This window comes from Rana temporaria, chromosome 2 (assembly GCF_905171775.1).
Source record: "Rana temporaria chromosome 2, aRanTem1.1, whole genome shotgun sequence".
In the NCBI taxonomy this organism is placed as follows: domain Eukaryota; kingdom Metazoa; phylum Chordata; class Amphibia; order Anura; family Ranidae; genus Rana; species Rana temporaria.
Genome location: NC_053490.1, coordinates 94,870,550 through 94,885,724, shown reverse-complemented (window position 1 = coordinate 94,885,724; position 15,175 = coordinate 94,870,550). Strand labels below are relative to the sequence as shown.

The following is a 15,175-nucleotide window of genomic DNA, read 5'->3' as shown; positions in this document are numbered from 1 at the left end:
CCTGTGTACAAAGGAAGTACATTTTCAAGTGTTTAGACTTTTGTCTAAAACACAGTCACCTATGGTACAACGACCAGTACTACCAACAACGGACTGGAGTGGCGATGGGGGCAAAATTTGCCCCGAGCGTGGCAGGGCTGTTCATGTCCCAATGGGAGGAAGAAGGGGTATTCACTCATCAATCTACAGATCTTTTGCTATATAAAAGATATATTGATGACATCTTTATCCTGTGGAGAGGCGATCACCGATCACTGGTGACTTTCCTAGAGAATCTAAATACTAACACTAGAAACATCAAACTCACCTGGCAAATTGAAGAACAGAATATAGCCTTTCTAGATTTGGAAATCTCTAGGAACAATGCAACCTTTGATACCAAGACTTTTTTCAAAAATGTGGACAGAAACAGCTACCTTCCCCTTACCAGTTGCCATCATAAGAACTGTTTTTTTAATATACCGAAAGGTCAACTAATGCGCCTACGACGCAATTGTACAAAGCAGGATGTTTTTCAAGAGCAAGCGAAACAGCTAGGTGATAGATTTGTACAGAAGGGATACGACAATATATACATTAAGCAAAAGATAGAAGAGGTATCTAAGATACCCAGGGAAAAACTTCTGGAAAGCAAAACTCCAACAAGCAGACAAGATTTGGTACCTATTATATTGGACTATAACATACAACATAGGAAAATTGAAAAAGTCATTCAAAGACATTGGCACATCCTAAAAGGTGACAAAGATCTCCGAGACGTACTACCTGACAAACCAAGGTTTACATATAAGAGAGCCCCTACACTGAGGGATCAATTAGTGAAGAGCGTGATTAACCCACCAAAGAAACTGTTCACATTTTTCACCGGAAAAGGATTCTACCCTTGCAAGAGATGCTATTCTTGCACACATACTAAACGTCCGAACAAAAAGGTGTCTACCTTCAAGTCCAACAACAACGGCACTGAGTATGAAATAAGGGACTTCATTGGCTGCAACACAGAAGGTGCAGTATATGCACTTGAATGCAGCTGCGGACTACAGTATATAGGCCGCACAAAGAGACTTTTACGGATACGTATTAAAGAACATGTGAAAAATATAGAAAATGGGTTCCCTAATCACAGCGTATCTCGCCACTTTGCCAAAGTCCATCACAAGGACCCCTCTCATTTGAAATTCTGGGGGATAGCTCCATACTCTAGACCATGGCGGGGGGGCCATAAGGTTAGGGCCCTCAGCCAACTAGAATCGAAATACATTTTCAATATGGACACTTTCACACCCAGAGGTCTCAACATCGAGTTCGATCTGAACTGCTTCCTAAGTGACTTTTAGACACAATGTCACATCCCTACACTATCTTACCTATGCTATGTAGAATACTATATGCAATACCCCTATGTATTTATCTATTATACTTATACCTGCCATGCGTCAGGTGCTGCTCTGTTCTGTCACCATCGCACTATAGCCCCTTTCCCACCAGGTGTCAAACATTCTGGGCTCTGATACCCGGATTATTTCCAGTACCAGATTATCTCCTTATCTGGCTCCTATTGCCTACCCCCTTATATATATTTTTTAATAATATATATTTTTTAACAACATTTGTTTTTTATGTTTTTTAATATTTCATTATTCTCTGCACAGCCTGCCTGCCACGACGCTGCCAGTCAATGCGGTGCTTATTGGCTTTGCGACATGGCAGTAGCTGTACAAATGTACTGTATCAAAGCTTACTACCTGTCCCAATACGTGTCCCAATCCGGACCACCGACACAGGTGTCCTATTGGACTTTCATGTTCAATGTGTCCGGATCGCGCATATATATTAATTACTTTCCTCTGTAATTAATTTTTTAATTTCCTCCATTTTATTTTATTTAAACCGAATCGCTTTTTAATTCTCCCCTGTGGAAACTCGCTCACAGCACAGGCCAGCCGTTGCCTGCCCCGGCCCAGCTTCCCTGGATGTCCGTTCTCCGTCCCGCTTGTTCCATCTAGCGGAGACTGACATATGAGAGGAGACTCAGGGAAAATGGCGCCGGCGCGGCATTCGCCAATACACGGCGTTGACCTCAACAAAATGGCCGCCGCTGTACCCTATCGTTGAGACGATATTTAAACAGAATCCAGTACTCTAGTCAAACATCCCCTGATGAAGTCACGTGATGTGACGAATACGCGTCGGGACTACAGAGTATACACTAGGAGCAGTACCTGACGGACGGTGGACGAGCGCGGTGTTCGTGGCTACGCGACCGCCTTTAGACTGCCCCATGTGAGTTTTTTACCGACCATTTTATGTTTTAATAAATTTACTTTGCTGCACGCTTTATGCGATGTGCCCCCTTCTCTTCTTCCACCCCTGCCTTTCATATCTCGTTATGAGCGGACGGCTCTATGGATGCTAAGGGGAGAAATTGGCAGCAGGAAGAAGACAAGGATACGAGCTCGGCGCTCGTGGAGATAGGCACACGCTCCCTACACACTTTTGTAAGTTGTGTAAGTGGACATCTGGTCACCCCTTCTTTTGCGCATTTTGTCTCCTCCTTGCCTCTAAGAGGATAAAGCTACAATATCTTTACCATTGTTTTTACATGTATGAGCAACGATTGAGATCTGACAAGCAGACATCCATCTAACAGAAAGCTGGTATAGTGATTCATCTGGGTCTGTATGTCAGTAGGGAGGTAAGCTGTTTGATTCACCATCGGTGAAGGGTGCACGGTGTGTGGACTTTACCTGATTACACACCTTCACTTATCTGAGTCTGGTACCTCCTACACTTAATCACTTATTTACCCATCTGTCACTTTGAATTTGCCTGATTTTTGGACTGCACTCCAATATTGTTTATAAGATTTCACTTTTTACTTAGTCTTGCTCATTTCACTTCTGCTGACTTCCATCCTCCATCCAAGGTGTTTTTTCTTTTGGACTGTAGTTCACATATTATTTACATTGGAAGAGTCTGTGTGTTTCTTGCTATACAGTTTAGGCTAGACTGCACTCACTTTATTTTTATTGAAGGTCACTTCTATTTGTGTTTGTACACCCCATCACCCCCCTGGTCCATGGATCTTTGTCCACTCACCCCTCCCTTTCTCCCTCCCCCATTCCAGGTTTTTACAGCGCAGACACTCTCACATTTTTTACATTATCATTCCTTGTCTTGCGAGGACAATATCCTTGCTGTTTGCTGCAGTATTCACGTCCACTCACCCCACTGCCCCCTTTCCGGCCCACTCCCCCTCACTTATATCCCATACAGCGCAGGAGTTTCACCTAGTACATGTTGCTCTATGGGTTACGAGCGTCAGGCTTCATCGAACGAGGTAGCCCTAGCTGACCTACTAGTACAAGGCTTCCTCTGCTGGCCAGAGCTTCAGGTCAGGCGGTGGCGTTATGCCATCTACTTTGGTTAAGATTTGGTCTGCCAACCAATCTTCCAAGAAAGCCTTGATGGACTTGCCCTTTAAGGGGACGACAGACTTTTTGGAACTCCCCTGGATGACATAATTAAAGATGCTACAGGAGGTAAGAGCACACTGCTCCCACAGTCCAAAAAGGGGAAGGCCCTTCTTTACCGCACACAAGCGGTTTTTTCGTCCGCCCAGTACGGCGGGTTAAAGACCACAGGCCGATAAAGCGCCTGCTCAGAGACGGAGACGTCCCTGGTTTCCCAAACCCAACAAACCTGCAGACAAAGCTACGTCTGCATGAAGGTTTGCCCCCACCCATCTCTCGGTTGGGGGGGCGTCTTCGCGAATTTGCGACCCGGTGGACATCTCAGGTCCCCGACCGGTGGGTTTGCAAGGTAGTGTCTTCAGGGTACCTTGCAAAATAGAACTTCTATCTTGCCCACCAAACAGATTTTTTTCCCCTCCAACCGCCAGCTACAACCGACTTGTCGGGAAGCCCTATTTGGGGCAGCTAAAGACCTGCTGAAACGCGGGGTGGTTATTCTTGTCCCAGTACAGGATCGGTTTCAGGGATTTTATTCCAATCTGTTCATAGTACCAAAGAAGGAGGGCGTTCGCCCAATTCTGGACCTCAGAGCCCTCAATTGCTTTGTGAAGGTACAAAGATTCCGGATAGAATCGGTTTGCTCTGTCGTCACTGCCCGCTAGCCAGGGGACTTTCTGGCATCCTTGGACATCAGGGATGCCTATTTGCATGTCCCCATATGTACAAAGCATGGGAGACTTCTGTGCTTTGCGGTCGGAAGACCACTATCAATTTGTGGCTCTCCCTTTTGGCCTGGCATCGGCACCAAGGGTGTTCACCAAGGTGCTTGCCTCTATTCTCGCCCTACTAAGACAACGTGGCATCGCTATCGTGGGCTACTTGGACGACTTGCTTCTGAGGGCCGCTTCAGCCTCAGAATTAGAGGTGAGCATGTCTATAACATGTCAGACACTTTGGGTGGCTACTGAACATTCAGAAGTCAGTAAAGGTACCGACTCAACGCCTAGTATATCTGGGATTGATTCTGAATTCCTCAGAGGCAAGGGTTTTCTTACCTGTGGAAAAGTTGCAGACCCTTCGGGCTGCGTTGCGGCAGTTGACATCCCAGAAATGGTTGTCACTCCGCTTTTGCATTGGAGTCCTGGGCCCTCAGGGTGGCCTCCTTCGAGGCGGTACCATAGGCACAATCTCACACACGAGTGCTAAAGAAGAAAATTCTGTCCAGATGGGACAAGCGCCCATCATCCCTGGATTATCAAATCGGGGTGAGTCACTTGGTCAGGACCTCCCTTGTTTGGTGGCTGACCTCACCGGCACTTCTGTCCGGGAAGTCGTTCCTTCCTTATCACTGGATAGTCATCAGGACGGACCAGTCAGACAACGCCACGGCAGTGGCATATGTCAACCGTCCTGGAGTAACAAGTAGCTCGGCTGCAGCATCAGAAGTCGCTCACATCCTAAGGTGGGCAGAAAGGAGCATACAGTGCCTTTGCGAAAGTATTCGGCCCCCTTGAACTTTGCGACTTTTGCCATATTTCAGGCTTCAAACATAAAGATATAAAACTTTTTTTTTTTTTTTTTTTTTTTTTTAAGAATCAACAACAAGTGGGACACAATCATGAAGTGGAACGAAATTTATTGGATATTTCAAACTTTTTTAACAAATAAACTGAAAAATTTGGCGTGCAAAATTATTCAGCCCCTTTACTTTCAGCGCAGCAAACTCTCTCCAGAAGTTCAGTGAGGATCTCTGAATGATCCAATGTTGACCTAAATGACTAATGATGATAAATAGAATCCACCTGTGTGTAATCAAGTCTCCGTATAAATGCACCTGCACTGTGATAGTCTCAGAGGTCCGTTTAAAGCGCAGAGAGCATCATGAAGAACAAGGAACACACCAGGCAGGTCTGAGATACTGTTGTGGAGAAGTTTAAAGCCGGATTTGTATACAAAAAGATTTCCCAAGCTTTAAACATCCCAAGGAGCACTGTGCAAGCGATAATATTGAAATGGAAGGAGTATCAGACCACTGCAAATCTACGAAGACCTGGCCGTCCCTCTAAACTTTCAGCTCATACAAGGAGAAGACTGATCAGAGATGCAGCCAAGAGGCCCATGATCACCCTGGATGAACTGCAGAGATCTACAGCTGAGGTGGGTGACTCTCTCCATAGGACAACAATCAGTCGTATACTGCACAAATCTGGCCTTTATGGAAGAGTGGCAAGAAGAAAGCCATTTCTTAAAGATATCCATAAAAAGTGTCGTTTAAAGTTTGCCACAAGCCACCTGGGAGACACACCAAACATGTGGAAGAAGGTGCTCTGGTCAGATGAAACCAAAATCAAACTTTTTGGCAACAATGCAAAACGTAAAAGCAACACAGCTCATCACCCTGAACACACCATCCCCACTGTGAAACATGGTGGTGGCAGCATCATGGTTTGGGCCTGCTTTTCTTCAGCAGGGACAGGGAAGATGGTTAAAATTGATGGGAAGATGGATGGTGCCAAATACAGGACCATTCTGGAAGAAAACCTGATGGAGTCTGCAAAAGACCTGAGACTGGGATGGAGATTTGTCTTCCAACAAGACAATGATCCAAAACATAAAGCAAAATCTACAATGGAATGGTTCGCAAATAAACATATCCAGGTGTTAGAATGGCCAAGTCAAAGTCCAGACCTGAATACAATCGAGAATCTGTGGAAAGAACTGAAAACTGCTGTTCACAAATGCTCTCCATCCAACCTCACTGAGCTCGAGCGGTTTTGCAAGGAGGAATGGGAAAAAATGTCAGTCTCTCGATGTGCAAAACTGATAGAGACATACCCCAAGCGACTTACAGCTGTAATCGCAGCAAAAGGTGGCGCTACAAAGTATTAACTTAAGGGGGCTGAATAATTTTGCACGCCCAATTTTTCAGTTTTTGTATTTGTTAAAGTTTGAAATATCCAATAAATATTGTTCCACTTCATGATTGTGTCCCACTTGTTGTTGATTCTTCAAAAAAAATTACAGTTGTATATCTTTATGTTTGAAGCCTGAAATGTGGCAAAAGGTTGCAAAGTTCAAGGGGGCCGAATACTTTCGCAAGGCACTGTACCAGCCCTGTCGGCCATATACATTCAGGATGTGGAAAACCGGCAGGCGGACTACCTGAGTCGCCAGATGCTGGACCAAGGAGAATGGTCTCTGCACCCGGAGACGTTTCAGCTCCTTTTGCCGAAGATGGGGCACACCTGACGTACATCTCCTGGCGTCTCTACTCAATTGGAAGTACCGACTAATCTATGCCTTCCCTCCTCTAAAGCTCCTGCCTCTTCTGCTTCGCAGAGTGGAGGCAGAGGAGATTTCTAGGATCCTAATTGCTCCAGGTTGGCCTCGGCGTCCTTGGTACGCCGATCTAGTGTGGCTAGTAGCAGACGTCCCTTGGCGTCTAACGCTGAGAGAGGACCTGCTGTCATAAGGTCCCATACTGCATCCTGCTTTACAGTCACTGGCTTTAACGGCATGGCTATTGAAAGCCAGGTACTAAGAGCCCGGGGCCTGTTGGATTCTGTGATTCCTACCATGAGGAAGGCTAGGAAGTTATCCTCTAGGAGTATTTATTCTCGCACTTGGAGAGCTTACTAGCCCTTTGCAAGGAAATTAAGTGGAATCCACTGACTTATATAGTGTCCAGAGTCCTGCTGTTCTTACAGTGCGGGGTGGACCAAAAAGCTTGCTTTAAGAACGGTTAAGGGGCAGATATCTACCCTGGCTGTTTCCTTTCAGCGACCCCTGGCGACTCACTCTCTAGTGAGAACATTTGTACAGGGGGTTCGGCATGTGGCCCCTCGGGTCCGTCCTCCACTACCTCCGTGGGGATTTGAAATGAAGACGCACCTTGGCGTCTACCACTACGAGAGGACCTGCTCTCGCAAGGTCACATAGGTCATCCTGCTTTACAGTCAATGGCTTATTGCCATGACCTCTAGGTGCCTCAGAACCACCGTTTGAGAACATTCAGGAAGTTCCCTTGTTGACACTTTCTCAGAAAGTGGTCCTTTTGGTGGCTGTTATGTCAGTTAAGATGGGTTCTGAGCTGGCAGCCTTGTCTTGAAAGGCTCCCTATTTGATCTTCCACAAGGATAACGTGGTGCTGCATCCGCAGCCTTTTTTCTTCCTAAGGTCATTTCGACTTTCCATCTCAAGGAAGACATTGTACTGCCATACATACTAAGGAGACGACGTGGCATCCCTTGGACGTTGTCCGAGCTCCGAGAATATACTTGTCTGTTACTGATCCGTTCCGGAGTTCAGACTCACTGTTTGTTTTGGTGGCTGGTCCCAAGAAGGGCCCAGTGGTCTCTTTGGCCACCATTTTGAGGTGGACCTGACAGATCCTGATCAGGCTTACGCCATAAAGGGTCGGGCGACTCCCTATCACGATGCATTTGACCAGGGCAATGGTGCCTCTTTGGCTTTCTGTCATCAAGTGTCTGTTTCCCAGTTGTGTAAGGCGGCAACCTGGTCGCCCGGTCACACTTTCACTAAACTTTACAAGTTGATGTGAGTGCTTCTTCGGCCGCAAAGTTTTGCAGACGGCTGTTTAGAGTACAACTCCTCAGTTGAGGAGCTCTGTTTTGGGGTGAAGTTTATTTTTATGCTTCCCACCCCTCATTTTGACACTGCTTTGGGACGTCCCACTATGTCAAGATTAAGGCTGTGTCCATCCATGAACAAAAGAGAAAATAGGATTTTATGCTCACCGTAAAATCTTTCTCTGAGTTCATGGATGGACACAGCACCCACCCCTCTCATTTTTTATTTTTATTTTGTATTGCTTGCTAAGAACTGAACTGCTTGGTGCAGGCTGAGAGGATATAGTCGGTGGGACCGCACCCTGGGCGGGGCGGTTCAGCTTTGAAGTTAACACTTTCTGCCTAGTCACTCCTAAAGATAGCCTATCTCCAACTATGTCAAGATTAAGGCTGTGTCCATCCATAAACTCAGAGAAAGAGATTTTACGGTAAGCATAAAATCCTATTTTTACTCCTCACTACCTATGACAGTTTTGAAGGCCATAAAATGCCAAGATGGCACAAAACCCCCCCCCAAATTACCCCAATTTTGGAAAGTAGACACCCCAAGCTATTTTCTGAGAGGAATGTTGAGTCCATGGAATATTTTATATTTTGCTATCAGTTGCGGGAATATGACAATTTTTTTTTTTTTTTGCATAAAGTTGTGACTAAATGATATATTGCTCAAACATGCCATGGGCATATGTGGAATTACACCCCAAAATACATTCTGCTGCTTCTCCTGAGTACAGGGATACAACATGTGTTAGACTTTTTGGGAGCCTAGCCACGTCCAGGACCCTGAAAACAAAACAAAGCACTGCCTTCAGGCTTTCTAAGGGTGTAATTTTTGATTTGACTCCTCACTGCCTATCACCGTTTCGGAGGCTATGAAAAGCTCAGATGGCACAAAACCCCCCCAAATGACCCCATTTTGGAAAGTAGACAAAATACTCACCATACCTCTCAGCAAAAAGGTTGGAGTGCCTACTTTCCAAAATGGGGTCATTTGGGGTGAGTTTGTGTCATCTGGGCATGCCATGGCCTCCGAAACTGTGATAGGCAGTGAGGAGTGAAATAAAAAAAAAAAATTCCCACATAGTATTTGTGTCATGAATATGCAACAAGTCTGTCTGCTTACCTGATCTCCATGTGTCCATTAGAGGCTGACCCTGCTCTGGTTCCCCTTTTTATCACTTCCTCTTCCTGTATGGCTCCACCCTAGTCCATCCCAGGAAGCCTATATTAACCGTTGCTCTACAGGTCTGCGGTGCTGTTCAACAGTGTTCCTATGCTTAGTTCCTGTCTGCAGTATAGTTGCTAGTTCCTGTTTGCAGAGTGCTTCGTTCATCTTCCGTGTACCGTTTTGGCTTGTTCCCGACTTCCTTGTCTGCCTGTGCCCCTGACTATTTGCATGTCCCACGTTATCCTTGTCTGCCTGTTGCCCTGACCTCGGCTTGCCCATCACCACTGTTTGTCCTGCTGACTGCTTCCCCTTTCTCCCTGCGGAGTGTGACATGAGGAATCTCGGGGATGCAACCTGGACCCAGTTGCGGCCAAGACCATCCTTACCATCAAAGGCTCTGGTGAATACAAAACTGGGTCTTAGACTCCGCGCCCTGGGTGATCTTAGGTTCACGCTTCGTCTCTGCTAGCATTAGTCGGCCATAGGATTCACCACCCTGTGGTGCATCCCTGACCCCAACGGGGTGCACTTGTCACCTGGCTACGGGTGACCTGACAGTTTGAACAGCCATGAATCCGGCCGACATGCCGCTCCCCACAGATGATCCATTACAGTGCATTGTTTGCAGACTCGAGACGCATGAAGCTAATCAGGATCAGGTGATGCGTTTCCTTCAGGATCTGGCTTCCCGCTTTGATCAGCTTCAGACCTCGCTGGGAACCCCGAATCCGCAACCTCAAGTACAACCAGCAGATGCACCTGTTGCACCAGTCGCAGAGTCGCATTCACTGAAGTTATCACCTCCAATCCGTTTTTCTGGAGACTCCAAAGCCTGCAGGGGATTCCTTAGCCAATGCACTATTCATTTTGAGCTCCTGCCCCAGTACTTCTTGTCTGATCGGGCCAAGATAGCCTATATCATTTCTCTCCTCTCCGGGGAAGCCTTAGCCTGGGCTGCCCCTCTGTGGGAATTGAATGATCCAGTGGTTTCTAGCCTGCCTGTTTTCTTGAAACTTTTTCGGAATATCTTTGAAGAACCGGCTCGTGTCTCCAGCAGCCAGCGCCCTTTTACGTCTCCGCCAAGAATCCCGTTCAGTGGGACAATATTCTCTTCAGTTCCGTATCCACTCAGCTGAACTGAGCTGGAACAATGAGGCCTTAGTCGCAACCTTTTTGCATGGCCTATCTGATAGAGTGAAGGATGAACTAGCAGGAAGAACCATCCCCACTGATCTGGACGGAGTGATCTCCTTGTGTAATCAGATCGATATTCGCTTTCAGGAAAGGACCCTAGAAAAGCGACGCCAACATCCCTTGGCCCTTAGTCAGCCTGAGCTCCCCTCTCTTCGACCCGTGGAGCATCCCTTGCCAACTGAGGAACCCATGCAGCTGGGTCGGACCAGGCTATCCCCTGAGGAACGTGCCAGGCGCAGAACTCTAGGCCTGTGTCTATACTGTGGGGGCAAAAGTCATTTTCGTGACACTTGCCCTCTTCGCCCCGAGAAACGCTCGGGTTCAATACATCTGGAAGGTGGAGTATTGGATCCAGAAATATCTCCTTCACCTTCTCGTCTTTTTCTTCCTGTGTCCCTTCATTTTGGTGCTTCTTCTCATTCGGTCTCGGCATATCTGGATTCCGGAGCCGCTGGCAATTTCATAGACTGGGAAATCGCATCGTCCATGAGACTTACCCTTTTGCCCCTCACCACACCATTGGTGGTCTCGGCGATTGATGGCACTGTTCTTCCGGGGGGTCCTATTCGCTTCCAGACAGTCCCTGTTAAGATGTCAGTAGGCACACTTCACCAGGAGTGGATATCCTTCCTTGTTCTACCTAAAACCTCAGCTCCTATCGTTTTGGGTCTTCCTTGGTTAAGACTCGATTATCCTCACATTGACTGGACTGCCGGACAGATCCTGGCTTGGGGTCCCTCCTGTTCCACGTCTTGCCTACCCAAGGTTGCCCCAAAAGAGAAACTTCCTGTTGCCACCATTCCAGAATCTTTTGCTCGTCCTACCACATGTAGTGGTGTCCGGAATGTGTCCTGCAATAGTCAGGCTGATGCACTTTTTAGCCAATGTAGCACTCTGGATGAGGAGCCCGTCTGTGAACCTGAGCCGATCATTCACTCCAGTTTACCGTTGACTGTCCCTAAAACGCACAGCCAGGCTAACTTGTCTGCGAGTTCTGCAGTCACTACGCCTTGTGATGCGATTCGGGTAATCACTACACCTGACTATGCTATTCAATCGGCCTCTGCATCAGCTACGCCAGGTCAGCCCATGCCCAGTGAGCCTCCTACCTTTTCTTGTTCAGGCCCTCCTGCAACCTGTCTAAGGGGCTCAATCCATCCTTTGGATAGATTGCCTCATTCAGCCAAATGGGGTTTTCTACCTTGTTTTCAGGGCTCTCTGCATTCTGCTGGTTTCCTTGCTATCCAGCTTGACTCCTGTGCCCTGTCCCCTTCTAACCAACCTGACTTCAGGGTTCCTCTGACTCCTGCCCAGTCTGATGGTCCTGTGCTTAACCCCCAGTTCATCTTTAAGGGTCTGCTTGATCCTCCTCGGATTCCTGTTGACCCTCTCATGCCCTTACTTATTCCTAAAAGGCCTTTGGTCCTCAATAAATCCTCTCCTCCTGTCCCTACTTCGGTTCTGGTCAATGAGTATACTCAAGTTCTGGATTCTCGTCTCTGCAGAGGTATTCTTCAGTACCTTGTGCTTTGGAGAGGATTTGGTCCTGACGAGGCGTCTTGGATTTCTGCATCTGAGATCTTTGCGCCCCATTTGCCGAGGAGGTTTCTTCTGGGATTCCCCTTTAGCCCTGGCTCCAGGCTGGGGAGGGGGAGGGGCCTTAAGAGGGAGGGTACTGTCATGAATATGCAACAAGTCTGTCTGCTTACCTGATCTCCATGTGTCCATTAGAGGCTGACCCTGCTCTGGTTCCCCTTTTTATCACTTCCTCTTCCTGTATGGCTCCACCCTAGTCCATCCCAGGAAGCCTATATTAACCGTTGCTCTACAGGTCTGCGGTGCTGTTCAACAGTGTTCCTATGCTTAGTTCCTGTCTGCAGTATAGTTGCTAGTTCCTGTTTGCAGAGTGCTTTGTTCATCTTCCGTGTACCGTTTTGGCTTGTTCCCGACTTCCTTGTCTGCCTGTGCCCCTGACTATTTGCATGTCCCACGGTTATCCTTGTCTGCCTGTTGCCCTGACCTCGGCTTGCCCATCACCACTGTTTGTCCTGCTGACTGCTTCCCCTTTCTCCCTGCGGAGTGTGACTTGAGGAATCTCGGGGATGCGACCTGGACCCAGTTGCGGCCAAGACCATCCTTACCATCAAAGGCTCTGGTGAATACAAAACTGGGTCTTAGACTCCGCGCACTGGGTGATCTTAGGTTCACGCTTCGTCTCTGCTAGCAGTAGTCGGCCATAGGATTCACCACCCTGTGGTGCATCCCTGACCCCAACGGGGTGCACTTGTCACCTGGCTACGGGTGACCTGACAATTTGGGCAGCGATTTTTCAAACGCATTTTTTGGGGGAAAAAATACACTTTTTTATTTTAATGCACTAAAATGCACTGTATTGCCCAAATGTTTGATGAAATAAAAAAAAATGATCTTAGGTCGATAACATGGATACCAAACACGACAAGCTTTAAAATTGCGCACAAACGTGCAGTGGCAAAAAACGACATACATTTTTAAAAGCCTTTACAGGTTACCACATTAGATTTACAGATTTACATTTTGCTAAAATTACTGCCCTCGATCTGACCTTCGCGGTGATACCTCACATGCATGGTGTAATTGCTGTTTACATATGACGCCAGACCAACGCTTGCGTTCACCTATGCGCGTGAGCAGGGGGGACAGGGTGCTTTTATGTTTTTTGTTTTTTTTAACTGTTCTTTCCTTCTTTTTTTTTTATCATTTTTATTGTTATTTTAGGGAATGTAAATATGCCCTATGATGGCTATAGGTAGTGACAGGTACTTTTTTTTTTTTTTTTTTTAATTGGGGTCTATTAGACGCTCTCCTCTGCCCTCAAAGCATCTGACCACATCAAGATTGGTGTGATGAAATGCTTTCCCAATGGCGCTGTTTATATACGGGGGGGACATTCCCTCCCACTGCTTGTAAAAGCAGTCTAAGCGGCTAATTAGTCTTGTCTCATGGAGAGGAAGAATGGGGAAATGTGATCGGGAGCGGTGATCAGTGTCGTGTCACACATAGCCCATCCCCCCTACAGTTAGAACCCATCCCTAGGACACACTTGACCCCTTCACGCCCCCTCTTGCTTTACCCCTTCACTGCCACTCACATTTGCACAGTAATAATTGCATATTTATAGCACTGATTGCTGTGTAAATGTAAATGGTCCCAAAATAGCGCCAAAAGTGTCCAATGTGTCTGCCATAATGTCGCAGTCACAATACAAATCGCTGATCGTCGCCATTACTAGTAAGAAAAAAATGATTAATAAAAATGCCATAAAACTATCCCCTATTTTGTAGACACTATAACTTTTGGGCAAACCAATCAAACGCTTTTTGCAATTTTTTATTTTATTTTTTTTTTACCAAAAATCCGCAGAATACGTATCGGCCTAAACTTTTTTTTAAAAAATTGTTGCTCTGCTCCGCAGAGGTGATCAAATAACACCAAAAGAAAGCTCTATTTGTGCGGATAAAGTTACGTCACTTTTGTTTGGGAGCCACGTCGCACGACCGGGCAACTGTCAGTTAAAGCGACGCAGTGCAGAATCACAAAAAGTGATCTGGTTTTTGGCCAGCCAAATGGTTCCGGGGCTGAAGTGGTTAAACATGCTTAGGATAAACATAGATAGATTATAGTTCTGTATTTTAAAGTTGCACATAAACATCAAAATAAGAACATAAGACATTCGAGACAAAAGAGAAAAAATAATTCTTCTATATTTTTCTCATTGAGTCTCTGATTCAAACTATTTCCATATTACCCATTAGTGATTGTACATAGGAGAAAAAGTTATGCACTTTTAAGGTATTGGAAAGAGTCATAGGGCCAGATTCTCAGAGACTTACGTCGGCGTATCATTAGATACGCCGTCGTAAGTCCGAATCTGCGCCGTCGTATATTTAAGCGTATTCTGGAAACCAGATACGCTTAAATTTGGCTAAGATACGAGCGGCGTAAGTCTCCTACGCCGTCGTATCTTAGGGTGCATATTTACGCTGGCCGCTAGGTGGCGCTTCCGTTGTTTTCCGCGTTGAATATGCAAATGACCAAGATACGCCAATTCACAAACGTGCGTACGCCCGTCGCAATTAGTTGCGCCGTTTACGTAAGACATACGCCGGCGTAAAGATAAAGCAGGTATCTAGGTGGCGCATGCGCCGTACGTTCAAAACGTCTTTTACGTGGGGTCATGCTTTATTTGCATAAAACACGCCCCCCACTTCCCAATTTGAATTAGGCGCGCTTACGCCGGCACATTTACGCTACGCCGCCGTAACTTAGGAGGCAAGTGCTTTGTGAATACAGCACTTGCCTCTCTAACTTGCGGCGGCGTATCGTTAATACGATGCGCTATGCCGGCTCAAAAATACGTCGCCCTACGTGAATCTAGGCCATTAAGTGCATACCATATATTAAACATTTTAGTTTTTTATTTGGACAATCATAACATAGTCTATAATAAAGCCTAATGCAACAAGACTCACACATGGTAAAATTCTACACCACAATGCTCCAATTCCCAAGGTTGCCTGTGTATTATTCTGAATAATGTCTATAATTCTAATACTATAATTCTTTAGAATAGACAGGCGACATAGGGAATATGAGCATGTTGGTGTACTGTAGTATTTTGGTAGTGAGTCATGTTGCATTGGGTTTGAGTACTACTTTACATTTTGTCTAAATAGAAACTACCATTTTTTAATCATAAGTACTTTAGCGTA

General features: G+C 46.2%; 1 protein-coding gene across 3 annotated transcripts in view; it reads left to right on the top strand.

Moving 5' to 3' along the window:
- PARP4 (poly(ADP-ribose) polymerase family member 4) overlaps window positions 1–15,175 on the top strand; it is a 381,003-nt gene that overhangs the window by 199,767 nt on the left and 166,061 nt on the right. The window lies entirely within an intron of this gene.